The 13451-nt window shown below is 33.6% G+C and overlaps 1 long non-coding RNA gene across 1 annotated transcript; it reads left to right on the forward strand.

The window, feature by feature from the left end:
- The first annotated feature begins 5752 nt into the window (after positions 1–5752).
- LOC132302275 (uncharacterized) lies at positions 5753–9823 on the forward strand. The gene is made up of 4 exons (XR_009480798.1): positions 5753–6018; positions 7480–7777; positions 9342–9395; positions 9514–9823. It is a non-coding gene; the product is annotated as an uncharacterized LOC132302275 (long non-coding RNA).
- Positions 9824–13451: the final 3628 nt, after the last annotated feature.

Raw genomic sequence — 13451 nt, forward strand, 5'->3', positions numbered from 1 at the left:
TAAGGGTTGCTACCATATAGAAACATCATATAGCATCCAAAGAGCTTTTGTTCTTATATTCATACATCCCATATTATTCATAGAGTATTGAGCTTCAATATATTCATTTATACACTAGTTGTGAGCTAATATTTGCATAACAATCTTTGAGAAATATATTTGTATGCAACAAATCTGATCTTTAATTTGTAAGGGCTGGTGTGGCCCAAGAAAGAAGAAGCAAGCTAGCTTCAATTTGTAAGGGTTGGTGTGACTCAAAAGAAAACTAAGAGATGTTGTCTCTTAGTAAGGAGAAGTAAGGAGTTATTTCTAATCAAGGTTTGATCTCCACCCGTAAAAAGGTGCCATAGTGGATTGGGAAGTCTCAAGAGGGGTCTTGAGCCGAGGAGTAGGAGTTTCCAAACCTCACTAAAATTGCCATGTGAATGTTTGCAATCTCTCTTCCCTTATCTCATTTACTTTATGCTATTAATTGCTTTTGTCAATATCTTGATTATTGCATAATTGTTAAAAGGTGTTAAGTAGAATTTGTAAATCTGAAAATTGGCCATTGTTTGCCATAGACTCTATTCACCCCCCTTCTAGAGTCAAAACTTGGGCAACAGTCGGCTCCCTTCAATGATGATAAGCTTATTGCTCCTATAAATAGAGGAATCTTGAATACCATTTGGATTATCAAACGGAGAAAACAAGTGTCTTCGTTAGTTTGAGTGAGCAATAAAAGTGAAGAGAAAATATTATATAATTTTCTCTTTGTGAGCATTTTGTAACCCTTTTGGGTTTTGATATTAGTACATTGATCTTGAGCTCCCGTGGAAGTAGGCATATTTTCTCCTATTTGTAATTTTGTGAGTGCATTCTTTTTAGTGTGTGATCATAACCACCATTAGTTATTTGTTGGTCACGCTTCCACGCAACATAGATAAGGAGGAGACTTCTTGCCGAACCACGTAAATCCTCATCTTCCTTTTGTGTGTGTGTGTTTTCTCCTACGTATTATTTTGTGAGTGCATTTTTCTTTAGTGTGTGATCACAATCACCATTAATTATTTGTTGGACCCACGCTTTTGCACAACAGTGCCTTCAGATTATTGTTGTCCATGGTTCCCAATCTTTGAGGTGCCAGTTTCTTGACTTCATTAAAGAGTTGTTGAATTAAGCCTTTGAGAAGCTCTCTGAGATCAAAGGATTGTGAAACAGTGATCCAAGCATGGCTTTGAAAATGATTCTTCACCTCGATATTATCATAGACTTTCTTTATTTTTCCTATTCCCCTATTACCACCACAGAAAACACTTTGAGTCTCGAAGTGTCGCCCAAAAGCCACACAATTAGCTGCTTTTTGGGCCCTTAATGCCCACAAGCTCTGCCTCTTCCGGTAGCAATGAATCACTGTGACTATTATACCATGTGTTATTAACAGTATTGGAGCTTGAGCTTTGCTCTAAGACGTTAAATTTGTATTGTATAACTGTTCCATTGATCAACTGTATTGTATAACAGTTCCAACACATGCAGATTTAGTTTTAACTTTGAATTAGCAACACAAATGTTTAACGTTGGTATGTTTAATTGATTCAGTTATTTTAATTTTTTATTTTTTTGGAGAACTAAAAATTAAAATTTGGTTGACAGTTTTTCGATGCTCCCCCCGCCCCCCCCCCCCCCCCCCCCCATATATCGATATGACATTCATTATTCATTAGTTAAGCTCAGGATATCTTGTCAATACAATAACTTGCGCAAAAATTTTGACAACTACAACTACAACTACCTTACATCGCTTGGGCCACAACTTTACATTGTTGATTCGTAACTGATATATGTATATATATTGTTTGTGTAACCAATGTATTATTTTGTGTAAGCATAAGATCCCAACATAATAGGTGATCCTGATTCATTTTTATAGAATTATCTTTTATAATTCTCTCAAAACTATTTTCCATTTTTTTAGGTCTTGAATTTTATTTATTTATTTTTATTTTTTAAGTACAACACAATTAAGTCTAGTCCTTTAGTGCATCATCAACTTTTGGGCCATACACTGTCCTGATATATATTAAATACCAAAACAATTAAATTTAGTTCTTTTTATTTATTTATTTATTTTTAAAGCAATTTCAAGGCCAAAATGACAATTAGTAAGAAATTTGGTGGTTAGCCGGGGTAGAAAGTTGGATAGGATAAGTTATTTTGAGCAGTTTCAAGTTACATAATATATAGTAACTGCAATATAGAGATATATATATATATATATACACACACACACACGTATACAAATTTGAGTTTTCAAGTCTACTTAATTTGTGGTCAGACTGACAGAGCCATTTAGTTGGGGATCACAATCCTTCCTCAGGGAACCTAATGAATCATACGAGCCAACATAATATAGAGTTTATAAAGCTTGAATAGTTGAAAATAATGTTGCACTCGGTAACCCCCTTGTTTTGTGACAAAGATGGTTGAAAATAATGTTGCATTTGGAAGCAATAATTCTTTTGTAATTGAAATTATAGAAAATTTAATTTAAATTTTGAATAAAACTTCTCTGATTTCAATTTTGAAACGCTTTACGCTTATGTAGTGCTCCCTAACATAGCTTAATTAAATTTTTTACCCTATCGTGACACAACTGGATTGGTACAAAATTATGCATGATGGTTTAACCATTGTTTGGCCAATCTGGATATACATTTCATCATTTTGTGTTAATTCATCTTGATAGACATTAAATACTTATGGAATATTTCTTTCTGGACAATACTTGTCCACTTTTTCTTTTTCTTTTTTCTTTTTTTTTCTTTTTTTTTTTTTTTACAGATAATACTTATCTACTCACCCACATTTTGACAACTGATATTTTTTGGAAGAGTACTAAATCACTACGAAGGGAGTAAGCTGTTTGCGAAGCAATTGTTTTTTAGGTTAGCGACTCGTTTGCAAGATGGTGGGAGTGAGTGTAAGGTCTGGAGCAACTCGGCTTGGTTGTGTTTGAGTTTAGCAATGTGGTTTCAGCATAAGTCTATGTTAAGTTTGCTTCAATCCAGTAGACTGCTTTAATTTTGTCGTTTTTTCTCATTGAGATTTCATACATATAAATCTGGTATGTTTTGGAGCAATGCTACACGGCTCAAAAATTCGTGGTATGTATCTCGAATTTGAAAGACGGATATGTCTTTAATTTTAATAGATATTACACTATTTCTTTCTTGTTGAAATATTAACGTATTTAAGTTAAAGTTAAATTAAGGAAGCAGATAAGTTTAAAGATGAATAATGTATTTACGCATTTGTATGAATTATTCGTTGAAGGAGAATTGTGAACGAACATTAAATTAAGTTTCTCTTTAATTTTCTTTTCTCTACTTTTATCACACACACATATATATGCACACCTTATGCACTCTCGACTTTATAATTATAATAAATATGAAGATTATTGATCAATTTATCAATTTATTCACACATGTAGATTGTTGAGGAAATTAGGATTCTTATTCAATAGAAAGAGGACTCAAAATATAGTTTTAAAAAACTTTAAGTGGATTATGTATTTATTTAAGTACTCACACATAAAAATTGATTGAGAAATTTAGGTTTTTATTGAAGAAAAAGAGTCAACTCCTAAAACGTTTATCAAAAGTGTTCTGTTAGGTTTATTATAAATAATTTTTTCCTATTTTTTCTCTCAAACCTACCATGTATTTGCTTGACAAAATCGCATTCAAAATACACAAAGTTAAGTTATCATATCATTCGCCAAAAAGGTGAACAAAATTGCATTCAAAATACAAAAAGTTAAGTTATCATATCATCCGCCAAAAAGTTGGCATATCCTCAGTCATGAGATTGAAACGACTTAATTTCGAGTTTGAAATCAACTATAATCTCGTAATTGAGGTTGGCAAAAAACTTGTCTCAAGCTTTTCATGGTATCTCATGGGTTGTGTGAACTCCAACCAAATTGAAAGTTATGATTGTTTGAATTTTGAATTAATTTTCAGTAAATTTTGAACTTGACTATTCAATCTCTCCATGTACTCCAACGTTACTTGTTCATTATCAAAGTGCCAACTCCTTGAAGGGCTCCTCCAAACACTACCTTGCCTTAAATAGTAAACAACAAAGACAAAAACTGCAACCTTCTATAATTTATCGAGATTACACAAATGGACAACCTTATTTTTTTGTAAAGTGTTGTTGGAGTCCAAGTTCTTGAATTTGACCTTTTTTTTATACATGGTCTCTGTTAGAGCTGCAACTTGGGCGGGCAAACTCAACCCAACCCAACCCAAACCCAATCTAAAAATTTTCAAATTTGAACTTTAAATTCACAAATCGAGTTAAATTGGATTGGGTTTTGTCAAAACCCAGACATGTTCAGGTTTGGCTCGGACTCAACCCGAACCGAACCTAACCCAAAACCCAAAACCCAAAATAAAAAATAAATAAAAGAAACTTATGAAATTTTTTATTTTTTATTTTTTTCTCTCTCCTCTCTCTTCTTTCTCTTTCTCTCTCTTCTTTCTCAATATTATGGTGGTCTTAATTCTTGATGGTAAGTTCATTTTTATGGTGGCAATTATTATTTTTAAATTCTCGTGATGGCGGACATGTTGTGTGTTCGTTAGATCTGAACAATAACAAGCTAACATATAGCGATGCCAAATAACATCATCTAGCTTCAGCCCCATCCAGGCATCCATCATCAGTTTCATCTCTCCTTTATGCTTTTCCAAGAAGTACGCATCACCTGCATGACTCTAGGCTGAATCATTATTTTTATTTTTGGCTTATAATTAGGGTTTAATTTTACATTTTGCACATTTTCCGGTCACTACGGGTATTTTAAACATTTTGCCAATGACACTCTAAACCTCTTAATCATGAAATTAGCGATATTGCCGATAGCTCAGGGCATTGCTGAAGACCCTGAAGCAGTGGAAGCGTGGTTCGAAAAGCTAGGCCCGATGCCCGATTTCAGATTGAGGTTGGAATAAGACTGGGTTAGGTTGAGCCAGCCCAACTTGCAGACCTAATCTCTATAAAAGGAAATGCATTACATAAAAATTATCAATGAATAAATATAAATTGAGGACAGTAAGTGAGTTTGGGCTTGTGAACAATGTAACACAATATACAATAACTTGATCACTTGAAAAGGGAAAAAGAACAACACCATCAGTTACCCATAAGAATAAAATAAAAACAAAACATTAGGACTCTTCTCCATTTCTCTCTCTGATATAATTTCCTTCCCAACTACCTTCCAGGAATAATCTGAATGTTCAATATTTCTGTATCCAGATTCCAGCGTACATTTGAAAAAAAAAAAAAAACAAGAAGCTTAAAACTAAATTCTTCTCGATTTCAATAAATAAAAAATAAAAAATAAAACACAAGAAGCTTAAAACTAAATTTTCCTCAATTTGAAAAAAAAAAAAAAAACACAAGAAAGCTTAAAACAATGTAACACAATATACAACAACTTAATCACTTGAAAAAGGGAAAAGAACAAGGGATCATTACATATAAATGAGGTTAGGGCACTATATTTACTTAGAGGCTGAGTCAAAGTCTCAAAGTTTCTCTAAAATGTGTTTGACCCAAAGGCTGAGGTGGCACATGAAAAAATACTGTTTCATATTTCTGTTGCCTAAAGTACCCTTCTTCCTATTTTATGTATTGCCTAAAATACCCTTTTGTACACTTACTAATTCCTCTTTTCACATTCCATTCGTGCCGACCTCTCTCTCCCCCCTTCTCTGTAAACAGCAGCGATCAACAATCCTCTAACCATTTCCGTGCCTTTCGTGACAAATTGGATTACTGATATAATCCAATTATAGTGTTATATGTGTTTCTATATATGTAAATCTATATATATATATGTGGGTGTGGGTGTGTGTGTTTGATTGTTTGCGTGTATACAGAGTCATAGACACACTACAAGACTGATGGTGGTTGATTTATCGTGCCATTTGAGTGTTGGAGTTTCTCATCACATCCGCTCATGTAAGCATATTTGATTTGAATTTCTTTGGCTGAAATTTCATTTGTAAATTCTGAAACAAAATCAGAAAAGCTTGAACCCTAACAGATATGTGTGAGTATATGTTGGAGTTCCTTTCGTGAATCATAAATTGATTTTCTTTTTCTCAAAATCATAAATTCCTTTGATTGTTTGAATTCAAAAGCCACTTTATATTGTTGTCATTTAGGTTTTCTTCTACTTTTTCCCCCCTTGAAGAAGCCTACTAATTTAAAGTGATTTTTGTATTGCATGTGTTTGTACAAATGATACAATGAAAAAATGCCATGACAATGATCTTGTGAGGTGGCCATATCTAAAAGCAAGGTTATAAAGTCACAAAATTAAGTTTCCTCGCTGATTAAAGTTTGCATGATTAAATTAGTTGGTGAACTTAGATATTTGGTAGATGGTATAAGTGTTTTGGGCTTCTTGGACCAGAAAGAGTTGGAGATTTTTTGCATGCTAGTTGTTTTATCTTCTGTTTTACTCTTGGTCTTGGTGAAAGAGGTACCTGGGCCCTCGCTTGCCTTTTTTTTTTGGTATCTCGGATGCTTGATTCTTTAAGTGATTTGATGGCAAATTCAGCTGCTGCAACTTCTGTTGGAACTTTTTATCATCGCGAAAATCATCACTCTGATTCATTAGCGCACGAGGATCTAATTCCTGGTTTTTGTAAATTCTATTACGTGACCTAGGAATGTTCCAGTTTTTCTGTAGGAATTCTTTGTTGGTGAATTTTTTTCAAGTCTTACCCCTAGTTTCTAGTTTTGCTTTCCTATCTTTGTGGTTTTTCATACTGGAAGAGTTTTGATCATAGTTTTACTCCCCCTAGTCTCGAGTTTTACAATTGCGTTGCTGTGCATTTTTTTCCCTCTATAATCAATGCTTTTCTAAGTGGGCAAGAAATAGTGAAAAGTGTCTCTATTTAGAACTTAACCTACAATTTTTTTCTTTAAAGCATTGCTGATATCAAAATAGACCATATATGCCAATGATTCTTGAATATCTTCTGAATATAAGCAAAGATCATTTATTTTTCTTTTTTCGAACCTTTTGATCTGATTTCTCCGTACAACTCATGTTTCTATATTTGTAGATCTATTAATATAATCAATCTAGGTTTTTTTTTTTTGTTCTTCCGGTTTGTTTATGTGAGTATGTTATATGACTTTGTTCTTTTGAGATCTCTGCTCGTCCATTATTTTTTGTTGCTTTTTTTTTTTTGTCCCCCCATCTTGGTTCCTCTGTTTTTTTACTTTTCTTTTTTATTTGATAAGTCATGTTGATGGTGTTGGATAAACATTAGATGGATATAAAATGAGTGGTGGAATGGAGATTTAAATCTTTTGTCAATATGAATATATGATTGATTCTATTCTAGGTTGTATAACAATGGAAAAGAGTAATCATGTCATTTTTTTGTTTCATTTTTGCTTCTTCAGTTTCCATGACATCTTTTCTGGCAACCTCTCCTAATATTTCTGAGAAATTAATGGTTATGTGAAGGCTTGGGATGAAAAGAAGGTCGAGTTGGGAACTCCGTCACAAAAATGTTTCCTTCCCTTTCTCATCGGCATGCCAAACTGGTAAATTTTGATTCGACTTATTCCCCATTAAATATTTAATCTTATTTATATTGTATCTTTTTTGGAGGCTCGAGAAGGGATTCATCAGCTCCAAATATTCAAATTTGGGCCAGCGGTTAGCAAATTGTTTATAGCCTTCTCACCATGGCTTTAGGTAAGTCTAAGATAATTAATTTCTAATTTGTTTATGGTTTACTGTAGTCAATACGGTTTTAGTTTACTGTAGTCAGTCTAATATGTTTAATTCAAAACTTGTTAAACAAGGGGTGAAAAAGACTTCTACCACTGCACTACAAGAAAAATGACTTGAAATCTTCTACAACATTGCAAGATTATAATTCAAACAATGGAAAAAAATTGTCCAGTAAATAGGAGAAGACCAACAGCCAAAAACTAAGAGCAGCAACTTTAAAAACTAGTGCTGTTATTTTAACCAAAATCTGGAGTAAATAGGAGAAGAGTAGAAGCAAAGAAAATAATAATAATATAAAGGGCAGCAACTTCTTATTCCTCTGCAAAAGCTAGCCCGGTCCAATTTTTAGTTTTCTCTCTCCCGGTTCAAGCTCTGTTTTTCTTCCTATCTCCTTGCTCAATCTCTTGAATTAGGCACGTCGTCAAAATCAGAAAATCTGGTTGTTGAAACAGAGTCTGTTGAAAATTTGTAGGGATGAATCCTATTTAAACTCCACTAATTCAACCATAAAATCCCAACCATAACATCAAAAAGAAAGTAAAAAAAAATTAATAGCTCAGTTAAAATCTGGTGAAACATGACCAAGAAATCTGGAGCTTAAAAGCTTAACAAGAAATCTGAAACTTAAAAGCTCTTGGGTTGATCAAAGCTGGCCCAAGTTTTAAAAAATTCAGTTTTCAAATTTGGTCCAAATGTGAACGACTAATTTAAGCCAAAAGATAAAATTGGCTTTTGAATTCCAAAATAAAACCCTTTGTGACAGTGGTAATCTACATAATGTTATTAATCACTGCAACAAAAAAGTAAATTGTCTTTCTGCGAATTGTAATTAAACAATCAACTATATAACGAAATTTTCAAAATAAAAATCCAATTCTGCCAACCACAAAAACGAACTTGACAATCAATATATCATTTGTTTTTCCTTTCTTTCAATTTCTCAGTAATCAAACAGTGGGGGCATGAGCAATACAACTTTTCAGCTCAATCACCTTCTCTGTTTTTACTTTCCCAATCTCAATGTAAAGCAAGCACACAAAGTAGAAGAATTAAAAATAAAAATAAAAAATAAAAAATCAGTTTTTCATAGATTTCTCAACCCTAAGCCAATATACCAGTTTTACCGTTGCTTATAAACACCTCATCTTTAGATAACCAAAACCAAAATGTTAATTCTAGTACATAATTGGTGTAAGACTCTGGTGGATCACTATTTTGGAACCCCATGTTTCCTGGTTGTTGTTGTCAAACTTTTCATATATGCATGTTATTGGCATTGTCTCATGCTGGTAATGACTGCACACTGATCAGCCACCAAAGGATTATGCCGTTTGCTATATTCAATAAAAAAAAGTTATTTCTATTGCAAAGTTTGTGAAACATGAACATTAACCCATAGTCTAGAGTGGCCAGAGGCCAATTTCTTGTCTATACTCAAAACTGAACTTTTATTTTTTTACAGTTCTACTACTGGTTCAAGTAAAACCTCACTTTCTTATGCCTTTTTTCTCGTTTTTCATTGCAGTTTGGTGAGGTGGATATTGAGGGTTCATTGGTTGCTAGTATTATTTTAAACAAGGTATATTAGATTTCTTCTCAATAATCAGGAACTATAGCTGACTTATTATGACTTCCTTTGGAATTCAATGAATTCTTTTTCTACTATCTTTATGCTCTTCATTGTATAATGTTGGCAGATAGATTTGGTGACTGAGGCTGAATTGGAGGTGTTGACAAAGCGAATTCAGTTAGGCTTTCACCTTGTACATAGATAGATTTTACTTGTATCTTTGAAATGTGGTTACTCATTGAATTGGGAGGGTTAGAGGTGTTTTTAGACTGTTCCAAGAGAAACTGAACTTGTATGAATGTGGAAAGTGGTAAAACGGTTGTTGGCATTTTTATATCTATTTGATTCCGGCATAATGATCGATTCTTTGAAGTTTAGGCACTTCTTCGGTTAGTTCAGCTGTGGGTTTTGCTGTTGCCTTTTGACAAGCCAAATTTAACTTTAGTCTGGTTTTGATATATATTTTTCTATATCAATGTTATGGTCAACTCGTCTACTGAAAATTGCATTATGTGAAATTTCTTATTTTAAAATTTCTGAACACAAAAAGTAATTACAATATTTTACACAATAGGTATCTGTTTGTGCAGTCAATGGGGTATAAAATTAAAAAAATAGAAATGAAAATTTAAGAATGCATTTGAAGCTTACATGTCTATAACAAACTAGGGTTAATACTGAAAGTGCTCAATAGGTTCAATTATTCAACTTATTCATGTAATAGTTTATGGTATAGCCTTGTGCTAGTATGTTGCTTAATTTGTCATATATGTTCTACTGGTATAGCTTTATGTTAAATGAACAGTGAATTCTCTTTCATCTTTCCTTGGCATGCTATTGATTCTGCAGCTTTTGGATTTTTGGTGCACTTTTGTCAACATATCAATGGGATGACACAGTTAAAGCTGGCTAAATATGGCGTTGTCGACATGGACTTTGTTTTGGGAGTGGGCGGTTATGATCTAGATAGGTGATTCAGAGTTTTTTGCTTTTTTCATAGTATTTTTTTCCCTATTTGTGGTTAGGAAATACAAATGCCACTGCATATCCATATCATAAGTGGTATTGGGTAATATCATATTCCATGACGTTTGAACATGCCATTCGTTTTGCAGAATTGATTCAGAGGTTCAGTCGGATAGTTCTCATTGTGAATCCCATCAGTGTTGTTAAAGGCGCGCCTAGGCTCAAGGCTCAGGTTTAGCGCTTGTTGCCATCCCAGGCTCATTGATGTTGGAAATGAGAAAGACCGGATCGAGGTGAAGATGAGAAACGATGTACAGAAGATGGTCATTTCCAAATGGAAAGGCATCACCACCATCAAAATCAACAACTGAGCTTCCATCGCTGTCCTTCCGAGCTCATCTATGTTCATCATGTTTGCTTAATTCTTTTTTAGGGTTTGTTCATTGATCGATTGATCTCTTTTGATTTCACTATGTTCTGGTTTTTGAAGCTTTGAAAAATGTTGATGCTCTATGTAGTTGATGGATCTTTTGTTTGAGGGTTCCCAAATCCCAACTGAAAAATGTTGATGCTTTGCGTGTGCACCACAAATTTCTGTGTAGAAACATGCCAAACGGGAGAATACAAAATTCTCTTTCTAATTTCTGAACTTATACGACATCATAGCTTTGAATCTTTTGCTAATGGAAATTGTCTAACATGTCAGCTTGAGGAAGAAAATTTCATTTGGAAAGAGAATGCTGCTATTATCTCATAGTCGAGTCGGGTCACTAATACCATGAACACCCAAACTGAAAAACAGCAAATTACAATTTCCAATGCATTTAAAAGAAATTAGTCTTGCTTGTGTTCGTGTTTCCAGATAAGATTTCCAAATCAATTAAGTGAAATTTCTGGAGGGACACAAAGCAAAACCAGACCAAGAGCATGAGCATTGGAACCTTGAGAAGCAGTGCTAAAATACAGACCATGAAAATTTTAAAAACAGCTGATTTACATTGAAGGAACAATAAACAGGTTAACCCACAAAGACTACCTTACAACTTTAGAGAAACAGGTTCCAGTCTGGAAGACTACAGGATCTCAAAATAATTACTGCACCAGAATTTGCTTTATTAATTGGAGTTCCCGAGCAGGGGTCACAAAGAAAGAGAAAGTAGGGCATATTTCGCTAAAATTACTGCACTAGAATTTGCTTCATTAATTGTTCAATTTCATAAGTAGAGCATATTTTGCTAAAATTTGTTTAGAATTTGTGTAGGCTAAAATACCCTTCTTATCATTTTTAACTTATTTATTTATATTTCGCAACCTTGTTTTCTAAACACTCGCTTAGCTAGTTTGGAGAATATTTTGTGTTATTTATGGTCCTAATGGAGCTGTTTATAGATGTAATGAGCAACCTAATTAGCGGTGTGGGGTTTAATACCATTTTCAATTGCAAAAATAAGTCCCTTTTCCGAAGGTTCCACTTTTTTTCCAAAGGTACCATGTTTTTGAACTAAATGTACCACTTTTTGGCATCCAGGTACCATGTTTTCTAAACACCCGCTTAGTTAGCTTAGAGAATATTTTGTGTTATTCATAGCCCTAATGGAGCTATTTATTGATGTAATGTGCAACCTAATTAGCGGTGTAGGGTTTAATACCATTTTCACTTGCAAAATTAAGTCCTTTTTTTTGGCGTCTAGGTACCATGTTTTTTAAACATTCGCTTAGCTAACTTGGAGAATATTTTGTGTTATTCATGGCCCTAATGGAGCTGTTTATAGATGTAATGAGCAACCTAATTAGCGGTGTGTGGTTTAATATCATTTTCAATTGCAAAAATAAGTCCTTTTTTTTTGTGTCCAGGTACAATGTTTTTTAAACACTCGCTTAGCTAGCTTGGAGAATATTTTGTGTTATTCATAGTCCTAATGTGTAACCTAATTAGCGGTGTGGGGTGTAATACCATTTTCAATTGCAAAAATAAATCCATTTTGTGAAGGTACCACTTTTTTTCTAAATGTACCACGTTTTTGAACTAAAGGTACACATTTTTGGCGTCTAGGTACCATGTTTTCTAAACACTCGCTTAGCTAGCTTTGAGAATATTTTGTGTTATTCATGGCTGTAATGGAGCTGTTTATAGATGTAATGTGCAACCTAATTAGCGGTGTGGGGTTTAATACTATTTTCAATTGCAAAAATAAGTCCCTTTTACGAAGGTAGCACTTTTTTTCCAAAGGTACCATTTTTTTGAACTAAAGATACCATTTTTTGGCGTCCAGGTACTATGTTTTCTAAACACTCGCTTATCTAACTTGGAGAATATTTTGTGTTATTCATAGCCTTAATGGAGCTGTTTATTGATGTAATATGCAACCTAATTAGCGGTATGGGATTTAATACCATTTTCAATTGCAAAATTAAGTTCCTTTTTTTGGCGTCCAGGTACCATGTTTTTTAAACAATCGCTTAGCTAGCTTGGAGAATATTTTGTGTTATTCATGGCCCTAATGGAGCTGTTTATAGATGTAATGAGAAATCTAATTAGCGGTGTGTGGTTTAATATCATTTTCAATTGCAAAAATAAGTCCCTTTTTTTGGCGTCCAAGTACCATGTTTTTTAAACACTCGCTTAGCTAACTTGGAGAATATTTTGTGTTATTCATGGCCCTAATGGAGCTGTTTATAGATGTAATGAGCACCCTAATTTGCGGTGTGTGGTTTAATATCATTTTCAATTGCAAAAATAAGTCCCTTTTTTTGACGTCCAGGTACCATATTTTTTAAACACTCGCTTAGCTAGCTTGGAGAATATTTTGTGTTATTCATGGCCCTAATGTGTAACCTAATTAGCGGTGTGTGGTGTAATACTATTTTCAATTGCAAAAATAAGTCCTTTTGCGAAGGTACCATTTTTTTTTCCAAAGGTACCACGTTTTTGAACTAAAGGTACCACTTTTTGGCGTCCAGATACCATATTTTTTAAATACTCCCTTAGCTAGCTTGGAGAATATTTTGTGTTATTTATGGCCGTAATGGAGATGTTTATAGATGTAATGTGCAACCTAATTAGCGGTGTGGGGTTTAATACTATTTTCAATTGCAAAA

The sequence above is a fragment of the Cornus florida genome, unplaced genomic scaffold (genome assembly GCF_030987335.1).
Source record: "Cornus florida cultivar Cherokee Brave unplaced genomic scaffold, ASM3098733v1 CherokeeBrave_3.0.0_Hap2_Chr04, whole genome shotgun sequence".
In the NCBI taxonomy this organism is placed as follows: domain Eukaryota; kingdom Viridiplantae; phylum Streptophyta; class Magnoliopsida; order Cornales; family Cornaceae; genus Cornus; species Cornus florida.